This window comes from Dreissena polymorpha, chromosome 15, assembly GCF_020536995.1.
Source record: "Dreissena polymorpha isolate Duluth1 chromosome 15, UMN_Dpol_1.0, whole genome shotgun sequence".
NCBI lineage: Eukaryota > Metazoa > Mollusca > Bivalvia > Myida > Dreissenidae > Dreissena > Dreissena polymorpha.
Window position 1 is genome coordinate 7,811,393 of NC_068369.1, and position 16,601 is coordinate 7,827,993.

General features: G+C 37.2%; 1 protein-coding gene across 2 annotated transcripts in view; it reads right to left on the minus strand.

Annotated features, from left to right (window-relative positions):
- The window catches only part of LOC127859306 (uncharacterized), a 55,098-nt gene that overhangs the window by 19,879 nt on the left and 18,618 nt on the right, over nucleotides 1-16,601 (minus strand). The window contains exon 1 of one of the 2 annotated variants that reach the window (XM_052396572.1): nucleotides 7,460-7,602. The exons of the other annotated variant lie outside the window; for it this stretch is intronic. The gene's annotated coding sequence lies outside the window, so the exon portion shown is untranslated. Of the gene's footprint in view, nucleotides 1-7,459; nucleotides 7,603-16,601 lie in introns of those variants that run through there. 2 annotated transcript variants of the gene reach the window in all.

Below are 16,601 nucleotides of genomic sequence, written 5' to 3' on the forward strand. Positions count from 1 at the left end.
CTATCCCATCCTTCTAAATTGGATCGATTTATTAAAAAAATTAGGGATGTATAGTATATTTATTTTTATATTTAGAATATTTCTTACAGAAATTCCTTTAAGCAAACAGCGCAGACCCTGATGAGACGCCGCATTATGCGGCGTCTCATCTGGGTATGTGCTGTTTGCCAAGGCCTTTTTTCTAGATGCTAGGCATAAATGGGTTTGTCGGACCGTATTTGGTACAAAAACGAATATGTACAAGTTTGTACCATATTCGGCCGAATATGGTACAACTGTCTAATTGTACCATATACGTATCTGCAGTTTTGGGGTAAAATGCCTGACCGAATATGGTACAAACTTGTACCATATTCGGATGAAAAATGTACCACATTCGTTCCGAATATGATACACACTCATCATCGTAATCATCATCATCATCATCATCGTTATCTCATCATCATCATCATCATCATCATCGTTATCTCATCATCATCATCATCATCATCATCATCATCACATCAATTATCAACACCCCAATGATCATCATCGTTGTTATCTTTACCAACACCACCATCATCATCACCATCAAAACCAACATCATCATATCCATTATCATGATCGTAATGGTGATCACAAAAGTTTTTTTTGTGATGATAATGACAGCGATGTTTTCGGTCGATAATGAGGATGTTGTGATGATGATGACGACGATGAGAATATCATCATCATCATCGGCCAATAAACATCGCCATCATCATCATCACAAATATTTTGTTATCATCATCATCATTATCATCATCGTCGGCCGATAAACATCGCCGTCATCATCATCTAAAAACTTATCATCATCATTATAACCATCATCATCGTCCGATAAACATCGCTGTCATCATCATCCCAAAACGTTTGTTATCATCATCATCATCATCATCATCATTATCATCATCATCATCATCATCACCACAATCATCAAACCCCAATCATCATAACCACTGTCATCATCATCACCACCACCATCATCATTACAATTTTTTTACCATCATCATCATCACAAATGTTTTGTCATCATCATCATCACATATTCATTTTACATTTTGTATTTTATAATTTGTTTCATTCAAGAGATTCAACAAACTTGTACTTTTTTCATTTATTGGTATACTGACAGGATTTTTCAAAGTAATATTGAAGAACATAGAACAGCATTTAAATTTTAATCCAACTGTAGCATTTTGACAAGACATAATATACATATATACATTCATTTTAGTAGCAGCCAAAATATCCCAAATGTGCTTCGTAAAAAGTTACCAGTAAATGAGCAAATGACAACAAATTTCCGGTAGAAGAACATAATCATCAATCACAAAAATAACATAACAGGTTTCCAAACACCGATATACATGTATATTTCACCTGTAATGTCTGTACATGACATCTATGATATCATACCAACCGATTCCACTAACACGCAAACGCAGCCATGCGTTTGCCCATTTTGGCCCCTTGATGATTTCTTTTATTGCCGAAATAAGACCGCTGTTTCTGCCCGCTCTTGTTAATAGGAAACGAACGCTAACAGGATTTCTGTTACTAGTATCTAGTCCAATATCCGGCCGAATGTAAATTCTAGGTGTTTGCAAACTCATTGACCTTATTAAATCTCTAAAGGGTTTGTCGACCTTCGCCAACACAAACTGGATTGACGGGTTTGATTGTATGCAGAACTTAAAAATTTCAACTTGAATGTGAAGTGGTAACATCAGAAATGGAAAAGTCGTTCGCTTCTGTGCCCTCCTATTGTTTATCATATCTTGAAGCTCTTTCAGGGCTGAACACACAGAGACGTCACCGTTGTCGCCAGAGTCACCGTTGTCGCCGGAGTCACCGTTGTCGCCAGACGCAGCGTTGTCGCCGGAGTCACCGTTTTCGCCGGAGTCACCGTTGTCGCTGGAGTCACCGTTGTCGCCGGAGTCACCGTTGTCGCAAGAGTCACCGTTGTCGCCAGACGCAGCGTTGTCGCCAGATGCAGTGTTGTCGCCAGACGCAGCGTTGTCGCCGGAGTCACCGTTGTCGCCAGACGCAGCGTTGTCGCCGGAGTCACCGTTGTCGCCGGAGTCACCGTTGTCGCTGGAGTCACCGTTGTCGCCGGAGTCACCGTTGTCGCAAGAGTCACCGTTGTCGCCAGACGCAGCGTTGTCGCCAGATGCAGTGTTGTCGCCAGACGCAGCGGTGTCGCCGGAGTCACCGTTGTCGCCAGAGTCACCGTTGTCGCTGGAGTCACCGTTGTCGCCGGAGTCACCGTTGTCGCAAGAGTCACCGTTGTCGCCAGACGCAGCGTTGTCGCCAGATGCAGTGTTGTCGCCAGACGCAGCGGTGTCGCCGGAGTCACCGTTGTCGCCAGAGTCACCGTTGTCGCCAGACGCAGCGTTGTCGCCTGACGCAGCGTTGTCGCCAGACGCAGCGCTGTCGCCAGAGTCACCGTTGTCATACGACTGTTCTAAGCGTGATATTATGTCCTTGTACACGCGTTGATTGATACGGATACTAACGTAATGCATGCCAAATCCTTCTGGGAAATACCCCAATGCAATTGTTCCAACATCACCATCGAACTTTCCATCTGCTGACACAATTGATGAGTGTTCTAGTCCTCGGGTAGAAACTACCAGGCACTGCAAATTATATTCTCTCATAAGTGCAATGAGCGTGAGGTTGTCGCCGTATGTCCCATTCTTAGACATATTCTTAACGTATTCATCAAATGTTTCATCATAGACAAAAGTTTCATAGAAATATCTGTTTTCTACAATGTGATGGACTGCTTCCTTACGTAAAGCATCTACGTCTTTGTATATACCAATTTTACCAAGTTGATGCGATATAGCAGCAAATTGACAATTTCCATCCGGATTTGGGTCCATGGCAATATTCACCCCATCCAACAACTGCAGATTTTCATGGTGTGTTAAAACATGATAGTACTTAGTTCTGTGATTTTGTTTCTCTGAGCGGTTCTGTTTTAATGAATGTTTTTTAATTTTTCGTTGTTTCTCTAACGCAACAGTTAGGCTAGTCATGTTTTCGACCCCAACCGATTTGCTTACGAATCCAAGTTCGGGTTTGTTCGGTACTTGAAATGACACGATATAAACACCATTTCGTTTTACTTTTTTTACCTTGCCTTCGATAACATATCTTTTGGTTGGCACCCTGGATTTTCGAAAGGGATAGCGAATTAATACTGTCTCTCCTACTTTGTACTTGCTTGGGGAAGTTGCGTTTTTCAACAGCGACCTGTAAGCCTTTTTATTTGCTCGCCGTATGGTTTTCTTTATTTCACGAGAACTATGACGTTCTTTGGTAAAAACATGACTTCTTCCGTAGTAGGCTTCAAAGGGCGTGAGACCCCCAAGAACTCGTTTGAAACTTGTGTTTATGGCATAGGCTAAATCTTGAAGCCCTTCGACCCAGTTAAATCCACGTTTACTTTTTGTTGCAAATAGAATCTTGGCCTTTATAACACTGTTTGACCTTTCACACTTGCCCTGTGATTGAGGATGATACGGCCTACTATTGATCATTTTGATGTTGTACTTGTTCAACAAAAGTTTCATACTAGGGCCTTTAAATTCCAGTCCGTTGTCACATTGGATGATGTCAGGGGCAAGGTTAACCATCAACACGTCCTCTAATGCCTTTGCAACTTCACGCGAACTCTTCGTTTTCAGGGGTTTTGGCATAACGTACCTAGAATAAACGTCCACGACTTGTAGAATATAACTGTATGTGGACCCCTTGTAGCTAACACTTTGATTTTTCATGTTAATTATGTCAATCTGCCATCTTTTGCCTGGTTCCTCTTCTGTAATTGTCTTTGGCTTTGGCTTGTTTGTAAATCTCGGATACTTCTCATGGTAATACTTGCTATTGTACAGTATTTCAAGGATAGCTTGTTCCGAGAACCCCGTGTAATTTACTTTCAGTTTGTTGTAAATAACCATTGCTCCACATCCTTTGTTTTCCATGAACATCTTCTCAACAAATCTAGGAAGATCTTCTTTCACAAGGACTTGCTTTCCGCCACACAATAAAGAACCCCGGTCACCAAGCTCGAAGTCCTTACGTTTTCTAATCATGGCCAAACAATTATTCTCTTCAGGTGTCCGTTTCTTCACAGGGACATCGAACGATCCGTTTAAACATCTGACAATAATGTCGTACTTCGACCTGGGCAAGCACCCTAATTGCTTCCTTTTTCTCCTAATTGCTTCCTTCATCTGAAATAATATAATAAGTTATTATACATTTATACTTCATTAGTTAATAGAGCTTGTATTGAACACCGCGTGTCGAAAACGAATGTCTCACGACATGAGCTGAGCTAAAATCACTCGTCTGATAGCTCCGCTAAAATTTACAATCCGAACTTCCGGGCAATATGCGCAATGAAAGTAGCAAGTACTTCATGTAAAGTTTCATTGAAATCCAACCGAATTCAAATTCAGGGGAAAAATAGCGGGCAAACTTATGGCGGTCAACGGACAAACGGTCTGTAGAAACCAATGCTACGTGGATGGAAGGGATATAAAGAAGGGGCCCTGGGGGCCTAGGTCGCTCACCAGAAGTCACGACTAGGCAGGGTTCGAAGGTCAAAGACCTATAAACTCCATTAAATTTAAAATGTTCAAATCTACAGATTACAGGAGCTCGATCTGATTTTGGTGGAAAATACACTTTCGAAAAAATGACTGTAGCTTAAATATTTTAGCAGTTTAGGAGTTACGCACCCGGAAGGAATGCCACGGACAATTGGATAGACGGACGGACAACTGCAAATGCACTCTGAGGGGGGGGGGGGGGGCATAAAACATAAAAATCAATGCATGTTAAAACATCAATGCATATTAAGACAACTGAAAATTAAAATTATGTACAGTACTTACTGTCAAGAATTCTTTTGAAGTTTGAAGAAAGTTTGGATTTCAATTCTTTCTAGTCGAAAATCACAACTTTTCTTGCCGACCGCCAAGTCAAATATGGTTACTGACTTCTGAGTAAGACTCGTGTGCAAAATTCCCGCCTTTTTAAAGCGGCACGTTATCAAAGAAAAAATCGGAAACTTCAAAGCTTTGTCGGCTTCTCAGCAATATGACGTCGGAACGACAAATCAACTTTACAAAGTAATGTTTAGGAATACAGTCACACCTGTCTAAAGCAGCCAGTCAAACATCCTTATTTTTGGAGAGATATATTCATTTAAAAGAGCTCAAAATCTCTTAAATCGGATTTTGGTGAAAATACACTTTCGAAAAAAAAAGTTTTAAAAATTTGAAAATTGCTATTAATGATCTCCACGAAAGTATCTGGCCCGCCCGGGAATCGAACCCAGGCCACCTGCGTGCCAATCTGACGCGCAACCGACTGAGCTAGCCGGCGAAACAGTTAAACAACCAGCAAAATCCATGTAAAGTGTGGTTAGGTTAGCTGTTTCTGTTACTGCTAGTTACGACGACGACGACGACGACGACGACGATGATGATGATGATGATGATGATGATGATGATACTTTTGTCACTTCCAATATTAGGTTAATACAATGTATTTGAGTTTGAAAAAAAGTTTACACATCGGCAGACTATTTCATTTATTAAGAAATACATAATTTATGTACCATATACGTAGGCCATTTTCATTTTTATGAGTTTTTTTGGTATGTACCAAATACGTTTTGGCGAGCAAAGAAAAACTTATTCCAACCGAATATGGTACAATGTTTGTACCATATTCGGTCGAAAATTGTACCATCTTCGGTCCGAGTATGGTACATTTGTACCATATTCGGCCGAATATGGTACAAATGTACCATATTCGTTTTTGTACCAAATACGGTCCGACATGGGTTAAAGAAAGCAAATTGGAACTTAACAGCACACAATCAAGTCTATGTTTATATAGTATATTTTAACGCAAATTACCGGTAACAAAAAAAAAACAAGATTATTGCCAAGCAATAAAAAATCGCCTACCGATTTCACCAATATTTTTAGTCTATTTGTTGCCATAGCAACCATAATTCTTGACGTAGGAACACAATGAAATGACGTGCATAATCTCCATATTGCTATTTTTCCATGTTTCAAGTTTCATGAAAAAATATGCAGAACTTTTTAAGTTATCGCAGGATCCAGAAAAGTGTGACAGACTGACAGACACACAGACCATAAGTCCCTATCCGCTTTTACCGGTAGGGGACTAATAAGCAAATGCGACAGAACAGCGTCTTCAACACAAACCCATATGCATCAAAAAGCCTTTTTTGGAGTGGAATAATTTGACAAAATGAAAAATTCGAGCGCGTGTTGCAACTAAATTGCATATATTTTTTTCAAACATTTATTTAAATGACTATACCGGGTCATTACTAAAAACATACCTGCTTTTTGTATTTAGCACATAAATATGTCAAAATAATTAATTTATTTATTATGTCGATCAAAAAATAAACATTCAGTTTTTGAGGGCCAAACATGGCTATCGATATTCTATCCAAATATTGTTATATAGGAAAAACATATTTAGTAAGAAGAAGCGGTAGATAACCAATTTCTACAAATTCGTGCAAGGATTTTTCACGCATCAGACGTGTTTTCGGTCTCAACCTCAATGATTGCATACATTTTTATTGATGAACTGATACGCGCTGAAATTGTGTCCAGACGCCCATAAAGTGACAATCCCTGCGAAAGTGGAGTCATATAACTTTTAAATAAATGCTATAAATATTCATGCACTGGAAAATTATCTACCGAAGAACATAAAATTGATGAAGCAATCACGAATGATGTGCCATCAATATTGGATCTTCAATATTTAATGGAGAGCTCCGACTGGAGCGAATATGTTTGCCTTGATATTAAATTGACACATCAATAATAAAAAAGTTATCTTCGACATATCGTAGTTTATAAGCCAATAAGCACGGGCTGTACTTCTACTGTAAAGTGAACATGATAGCAGGCAACAGAACGACACAGAGTTGTTTAGTTTAACAACTACATTGTATATTGTTTAGTTTAACAACTACATTGTATATTCACTATATTGTTTAGTTTAACAACTACATTGTATATTGTTTAGTTTAACAACTACAGTGTATATTGCGTCCCGAGAACGTTCATTCGTTTTGTTTTTTTCAAAATGCCAATTTTCACAATATGTGAATAGAATGAGCAAATACAGTTTATATAACATAATAACAGAGTCACATAATTAACAGGAAACGACGGTTAATTACAACATTCAGGAGAACATGGTGAAAACATAAGACATGCAGAATTATAAAGTGACAACACTTTGTTATGTTTAATAGTTCTTTTGGTCCAAATTTACGATGTAGTTAAACAAAGACAATAACGTTCTTTCTCTTTAAAACAAAAAATAAAATCACAGCATACATGTACTTGACAATTACCTCGTAGCCGCTTTTTAAAATATATCCATAGTTTTTTAGAAACACTTTTTGACTTTCTTCGGAGAACGTGTAGTTTTTATCACATGTAGTTGATCTCAAGATTTCAACTTATTTAACAATCTTCATGGGTAGACGGAGTAACTTAGCTGCATTACCCTAACATCATTATTTGAAGAATGTCAACTTTGAACATTTATAGCCCATTAAATCTGCATGAAAACTGCCAGTTAAAAGCCAATTTCTCGCGTTTTATTTCCGATGACGCTACATTTAAAGTCTTCTTTCACAGTGTTATCCATTAAGGGCCATAATAGGCTTAGCGATTTAATAATACAATCCCCTGAAGCCCCTTAAAGGGAGCGGAAACATCGGCAAAGCTCAAAAGAACGGATTAAAGAAACTGCGAAGAGTCTTAAAACTATTAGGATAACAATAAGGGGGGCTTAAGGGGCTTACCATGTAAATGGGTCGTATATCTGTCACTCTAAAATTATTGCCTGACAATAAAGTTGTTTTTTCAACAACGGACATAAAGACAATGATCAATCCAAATGCGTAATGAGCTAATGACTAGTGGTGAGAGATTTTTTATTTGAAAGAAATAATATAATAACTTTTTAATAATAATTTTCAATGAAATAACAAGAAAATATAATTATATGCTATGGTTTATACCTTATTGGAAAAAACAACATTAATTTTAATTTTTCGCTCGTTATAAAGATATTATTTATTGAAAAAGTATAAGTAAATGTATAATTAACATATACAGTATCATATGTCAACACATAAAACTACAACGTAGTTGTTTCACCCTAGAACTCTTTACGACTGTTAATTATTTATTTCCTTAACCCGTACCCGTAGGATACAACATGTATTTAATATGGTCTCCATTCTCATACACCGACCATTGATAAATTTCAGTCTCTTAGGTCTGAAATCGATGCGTTTGGCTCCTTCATTCCTTATTATCTCAATTTATCGGTCATTAATCACAAAGGCGAAATGTTATCGAACAATCGGTGATTGATTTCGTCAAATGACGGCACAGCCTCAAAGCGTGGTGAGAGGAAGTCTACAATGGCACGACCTTCATGTCCATCCTGACCCCGATGTTTACCGTGGTAAAGATCTCTGTCACTGCCACACATATGTTGGGAAAGTGGCTCAAGTCGTAAATAAAGATGTTACGAGGAGTAGAATTACAACACATACACAAATAATATGTCCGCCCAGGCTAATCAGTGACGACACTTTCTGCCTAAACTGGATTTGTGCAAAGAAGAGACTTTCTTTACACGAAAACTATCATAAAAGCGGAAAGTGTTATCCTTGATTAGCCTGTGCGATCTGCACGAGCTAATACTGGAAGACACTTTAAGCACATGCATTGAACCCCCTTTTCACAGATCGCGGTTCATATAATGCTGTTGTGCTGTTAATGTTATTATTTTATGCAAGTTGAACATTGTATTGAGTTCGTTATATATTGTAATTGTTTCTTTTTTTTCAAGTCTGTTTTGAGTATTTATTTAGTTTCAGACTGGAAACTTGACCATTTATTTTTTGTATACCTTCCATTTTATGTTTCCTGAAGTAACCATTGATCCCCCATCACCCATACAGTCAAGGAAGATAATGTTAACATCACAACTTTGTAGGCCAGCAAATTACTTAAGTCTTGATAAAATAATTAGTTCGCACCATAAAACGAGATCTTCTTAAATCTTGAAGATTCCAATGAGACGAACAAAATACAAACACTGTATGCAGACACAAAAAGCACTAACGCTGAATGGAATGCTATAAAATAGGAATGGCAATGTTGTAATGAGTCCCTACACCCACGTTATGCGAAAACGGGTATTGTGTCATATGCGGCCAGCGTCCGCTATATAGTAACGCAAGGTTTCGCGGTCTCATAAACGGACAGGCCATCTCCAGTTTAGACTGCGTGATTATCGCATATGGCATAAGACCCTTTTTTGCATGAAGCCGATCATTTAATATCCCTTTTAGCTCATCAACAGTCTGTTTTCGAAGGACACTGTTCTGAAACCATCATATGTTTTAAATCAAAACTTAAACCAGATATATAACCTTTACTTAGATTTACGCTGCCGGATGATAAGTTTGTCCACTTCGTACAAACGAACAATAATTATTGTGCTTCTGATCGGATTTATTTTGGTATTAAAAGAGCACCATTAACGATGAATACAGCGCCAGAATAGTTTCATTTTTACTTGTTACATTTGCAGGGGTCTCGTCAGTTGGGTGATGAAGCTTGAACAAGGTAAAAGGTGCATCGTTTGTACAGGATTCAAAAGCAATTTAAAAGGATTCGAACGGCTGAAAATTAATAATGCTTTCATGTTATTTCATGTTTCCACGTGTCTTAAATGACCGACACGTGAGACACGGCTTAATAGGGCAGATGCCAAATGTCAAGAGCGCGTGTTATTGCCTACCCCATCCCTTTGTCATTGAATCGCGGGTAATTTCAACATTGACCAACACACGAGTCATAAACAGACCATTGTGTCAAGTTTTTAATATGGGGAGTGGGGTACAATTTTAATCTAAGCAGTCGCTCTAGTTATAAATGCAAGTCTCGTTCTGGGAAAACTTAATGCATGTGGTTAAAGTGTCGTCCCAGATTAGCCTGTGCTTTAATTAGACTAATCAGGGACGATTCTTTCAGTCCAAACTGGAATTTCGTTTAGAAGAGGCTTCCTTTAAATGAAAACTTACATACAAGTCTCGTCCCTGATTTATATGTGAGGTCTGCAAATGCTAATCGGGGATGCCACATTACGCACATGCATTTAGCCCAGATCTCCCATAATATAGTTAATATTGTTAACATTGAAGTGTCTTATTATAATCATTATATGTACCGGTATATTAAAAATAAATTATTATCATATTTATGCATTCCTGTATTGTAGCTTATCGCTATAAATGAGATTTACGTAAAAACTGTGATACATGCAGATCGACAGAAACTAACAACTTTTAACTGCAATTATTTAATTTAAGGATTCGGAACTCTTAATACGACATTTTGATTTGTTTATGTTCTTTCCATGATATTCTGCATCCAAAATAAGAGTTAAAGAAATATATTCCAAATAATGAAGGTTTCTCAGACTTTCAAGTTCCCAAATTCACAGTCACTACCCTATTTTTTTCATATCCAATTAACAACAAAATTCTTTCTCATGAACCTAAATATCGATATAGCAGTGGTGATTTGGTATGTATTTATACAGACATGCTTTATATTCATATAAACAATCACACCAATACAGTTAAATACTATAACTTATTAAAGGGATCTTTTCACGGTTTGGTAAATTGACAAAATTGAAAAAAAGTTGTTTCAGATTCGCAAATTTTCGTTTTAGTTATGATATTTGTGAGGAAACAGTATTACTGAACATTTACCATAGTCCAATATAGCCATTATATGTATCTTTTGATGATTTGAAAACCTAAAAATTATAAAGCGTTGCAACGCGAAACGATTGAATAATTTGGAGAGTTCTGTTGTTGTCGTTTAAATTATCGAAACCACGACAATTGCTTATATAAGGTATAAAATACTTATTCTCTGTATACCTGGCGGAATAGCCGAGAGAGCTAATGCGTTTTTACTTCAGACTAACTCCAGGACTCCGGGGGTCACTGGTTCGAGCTTTGGTACCGGCTTCTTTTTTTCCATGTTTTAATTTTATTCTTGACTTTTTACTGGAGCTTTTAAGATCCAATGTTTGCATCCGTCAATATAAAGCATTTAATGACAAACTTCAAATTATGCCAAATTCTGTGAAAAGGCCCCTTTAACCTTTAACGCATGCGAATGACAGCTACGATAAGATATCCCACACAACATCAATACAGCTTAAAATGCAATAGATTGTCCAGATGATTTAAATACGGACCGAATACGCAGGACTGCACAAATTCTCTCTCTTAGTTATAGAAATCAGCAGTAAGAAATCGACAGCGATCAAGACCAAAACAAGCCATGTTACCATAAAAAAACTATGTTTAGCATAAACTTGCAATAAAATGAAAACAACAAACACATTCTTCCATCGGTAATTTTCAGTTCTGTGCGTTACGGAGTATAGCACAGAACGTATGTCTAAACATAACGCACCGCACAAAACAGGTATATGTGCGGTTCGTTCATGCGTGTGGTTGTCAAGCCTTGCCCAATGCAAAACGTGTTGTGTTTTGTGCTTAGTTGTGTGAAGACATATTGATACCAAACACGGACCGATTATATGCGGCCTCTCTCCGGTTTGAAGTTTATCTGATCTTACAGACGACATCAACGTCGATTATGCACGGGTTTCATCTGCTAATGAATTTACACATTCAACAGTAGCGAGTTTTCGTGCGTTTTATTACATTACTTCTTGAGCAAATTTGCGGATTGCGTGCAGTTTTGGCTTATTTAATGCCATTAACACTACATGAAGTATGGTTTGCAAAAATACCATGCAATTTAACCGTTAGCACCGACCTTTCTTTAAAAAAATAACTAAATAATTATGCATATATAAAATATTACACAAACTTCGACAGATTATGAATGTGTTAAAGGGGGTTGAATAAAAGAGCGGAAAGTGTCGTCCCTGATTAGCCTCTGCGGACTGCACAGGCTAATCTGGGACGGGACTTTACGCACATGGATGAAGCCCCGTATTTTCTAAGCAACGTATATTTATTAATAATCATGTTTCCACTCGAAGAAACTCACACATGCTAATAATTGATCTGCGTGGTGTGCATATTATAACATTCATCAAACATATACATAACACTAGCCAACTCATATCACGTGCAGGTTGCAGGTTCTTAGTGCAATTACAACAAAAATACTTCGCTTGTCATGATTCAATTTCAGCGACAATTTTACAGCTTTGGTCCAAAGGTACAGCATGTCACAAAATACCTGTGGTCGCATTAAACCATCGGTACAAGCGTCTATGACACCGGTCATCTATCAGGCCGTTCTGACTTTCAATGAAAACCTGGTTTAATCAATAGTTTAAATTATTGTGTTAAAAGATAAACATGTATGCAGCAGAACATCCTTCAATTAATTAGAGAAAATTTTGGTAAATATGTATTAATCTAAAAACTTAAAAATATGCTTATGTCATGCAATTGGTGTTGTTTCATAGTTATTTTGTAACCGACTTATATTACAATGACATTATATATTAACATAACATTAACGTTCCAGTACAAAGAAATGTTTTAAATTTATATTCGTATCTTTCAGGCGTCTCCAGAAGTTAACCATGCACTCGGGATATTATAATGAAAAATTATTATAAAATATACAAAATATAACTCATAGTGTTAGTTTGTACGAATACAGGAACCTATACAAACACACAATCTTTGTATAGGTCCCTGATTATTATGAACTTGTGTTGTCAGTTCAAGTGAAGACTACAAATTCGTTATCATTTCGCCCATTCATTTCGCGCCTATTATTTCAGTCCAGAAACTTCTTGTTTATTGTATGATGTGCGTTATAGTTCACATGTAAAGAAATCACGTCGTACACAATAATGCACATATCTATAATAAACACCTTTTTGATAGAGAGAAATACATAATTTACAAATAAGGGACAAGTTAGGGTATAAAGTAATCAAGTACCGATCGGATTTTAAAATCAAACGGAAACTGAGGCAAAGTTGTCCACACAATTAATTAATCCATGATCTTAAAATCAATCTGATATACAAATGAACTACAATAAGCACTAAGGGTCACGGGGATTATATTTAAAGTCATGTCCCGCGTCTAGACATGGACACAAAGGGGTCTTACATAACATCCGGGTTCTGGCGTTAAGCCTTCGTTCTATATAGGCCATTTTTAAAAGCTACCTGCCTGATTTAACCCATTTATGCTTAGCGTCTACAAAAAGGCATTGGCAAACAGCGTAGACCCAGATCAGACGCCGCATAATGCGGCGTTTCATCAGTGTCTGCGCTGTTTGCTGTAAGAAATATACTAGAAATCAATATGCTGGCCATCCTTAATTTTGGAAATAAATTGATCCAATTTAGAAGAAAGGGATAGTCCACTAGGCATAAATGGGTTAATGGGCTGGTGCAATGAATTATAAACAAATTATTCACCGCTGAACGCCGAGATATTATTTAGATAGTAATACATAAATACATGTAGCACTTAACAAAACCGCGTATACGATAAGTAAGGATACATTCACTTCAATTATGTGAATTGTTTTCCTAAATAACTATTTATAATTAATTGAATATTAATTTTGTTGTTTTTTCGTTGATGTTTCACTTCATAACGTGAAAAAACTTCATGATTAGTTAAAACATAGTTCTGTATATGCGTTCTTGATTGTAACAACTGGAACGTACATTCGTTAATTTTTAATTATGTCAACGAAATTTTATTTCAAATTCGTTCGCATATTAAATTTAAAATACAATTCCCAGAGAAAACAACACGTCTTGATACTTCGTCTGATAGAGATTTATCAATGTTCATACCTGATTTTATAAAATTAATATGATATATATTTTTTTGAACAAATGCCTTAAGATCTGTGCATATTCCGTTACATAATGAAGACAACAAAGATGATGGTGATGATGATGATTATTATAATGATAGCGATTATGATGTTAAGAAGGACGACGAGGAGAATGAAAAAATCATTATCGTTCTGGGAAACCAGGGCTTAATGCATGTGCTTCAAAAGACATTTCAGATAAACCCGTGCAGTCCGCACATGCTAATCAGGGACGACACTATCCGCCTAGCTAGAATGGATTTTCGTTTAGGAGAGACTTCTTTAAACGAAAAATGCCACTAAAGCGGAGAGTGTTGACCCTCATTAGCCTGTGAGGACTGCACAGGCTAATCTGGGACGACACTAAACTAACATTTCTTAAGTATATTTTTCTTTTATTTTGTTAGATATGTGATGCATTACGGGCTAACTCATCTCTTTATAAGTTTGTGAGTTATTTATAAAAAAATTGTGCATTTTGTGTCCGTCAATTCGAAGTGAATGCACACAAGGTCATTGAAATGATTCCCGAAACCGAATGATAATGTCATCATTCATAAAATTACTTGCTTATATTTCATTTCTAGAAACGAATTCCTGGCTTAAACTCCGAATTAAAATCAAAGCGCTGAAGGCACTGAAGTTGTTCGCTGTTGTCGTCCTTGATTAGCTTGTGCGCATTACACAGGTTAATCTGTGTGCACAGGCTAATCTTATTTGACATGCATTAAGCCCCGTTTTCCCTGAAAGCAGCCAATGATAAACACTAGACTGGCCAATGTCGACTTACAAGCTGGTAAAAACACCCACTGCAGTAGTAAAGCAGACCTAAGCATTCGTCGTCTGCAGTGCAGACAAGCAGCGGTAATCGTCCCTTGCATAGTGAGTTACAGTCCTTAGCGAGTTCTTAGCGTAGCTAAGCTAGCTGAGCACATACTGATTTGCAAAACATGCTCTGTAAATTTAGTCGGCCGCTAACGCGACCAACTAAAAACAAGATGAACAAGCAAATGATTCACGGAGGTGGACGGGGGGCTTTAGGACAGAAAAAATGACTTAAAATGAATTGGATTACCAAAAAAAGCGAATCTGGATTGATCTAAGACGGTTAGAAGTGATGTTTAGGTTCCGTTGCGAATGTAATGACTCTTTCGTTTATAAAAACATAAATAGGTCGTGCCCTGTGAAAATGGGTTTAATGCATGTGCGTAAAGTGTAGTCCCAGATTAGCCTGTGCAGTCCGCACGGCTAATCAGGGACGACACTTTACGCCTAAACTTGATTTTTTGCTATGAAGAGACTTTCTTGAAACGAAAATTATCATATAAGCGGAATGTGTCGTCCCTGATTAGAATGTGCAGATTGCACATGCTAATCTGGGACCACACTGTACGCACATTTATTAAACCCAGAGCACGATCCAGAAAAATTCATGTGCACGTTTTGATTACCAAGTATTGAAGAGGGATACATTCAGACATTCAAAATCACTTCGAAAACATATTTTAAATTGCACGATGAATGATGCGGTCAAAGTCTTGACAAGTTATTTAATAGCGAAGTTTAACCTTATATCTGTATTTAATAGTAACCTTGGCCTTTGAAGTATGAAGACGGTTGTTACAAACGACAAACAGTCTTAACATGGTGAAAGTTGTAATTAATAATTATAAAACCACGTGGTAAACGATAAAGTTATAGTGCAGAAAGGCTGTTTTATGTCCAAATTTAAGCTCTGGTGCCTACGTTTGACCTTGACCTATGAATCAGGATTTGGAGTTTAAGCCACACACCTTGCCTCTGACCTTGAAATGAAATATATGTTAAATAATACAGAAAGATGCAATTTGAAAGTGTGCAAAATTGTCATTAAAATCCATAGCCTAGTTAGCAAGTAATTTATTATTTTTCAAACGGTACCGTTTTTAAAACCGAAAGTGGGATTTCTATACGTAAACGTCAATTTCGACAAACGCGATTATTGTTATGTTTTAAAACGCTAAAGACGGATTTCTACCATGTAACCAACAGAAATATTCTTATTGGCATGGATAAAATTAAATCTATAGCCTAGTTAGCAAGAAATTTATTCTTTTTCAAACGGTACCGCTTTTAAAACCGAAAGTAATATTTCTAGACGTTTACGTCTATTTCATCAAACGCGATTATTTTTTAATTTTAAAGCGCAAACAAGACGGATTTCTTCCTTGTAACCACCAGATATATTCTAATTGGCATAGATAAAATATGTTTCTAATTTATAGTAAATTTACTATATAAAATAAGTTGTGCGGCTTTAACATTTCGTCCCCCAATTGTTGTGAATCTTGTCCCTAAGTTTAGTTTAAACCTATTTATTTTAGCTTGTTTGCATAGAAAGCATAAGGCTTATTGAAACGCTCTTGAGTCCGTTTCCTGGGACTAGTACTTGGTGTCTACGGGGGAGATCTAAAACGCATCCTAAGTGGGGATCGTACCCGTGACCTCCCGATCGCTAGGCGGACACATTATCCATGACGTCACGGCGACCTTGTCCTTTGAGGTAGGGAGACG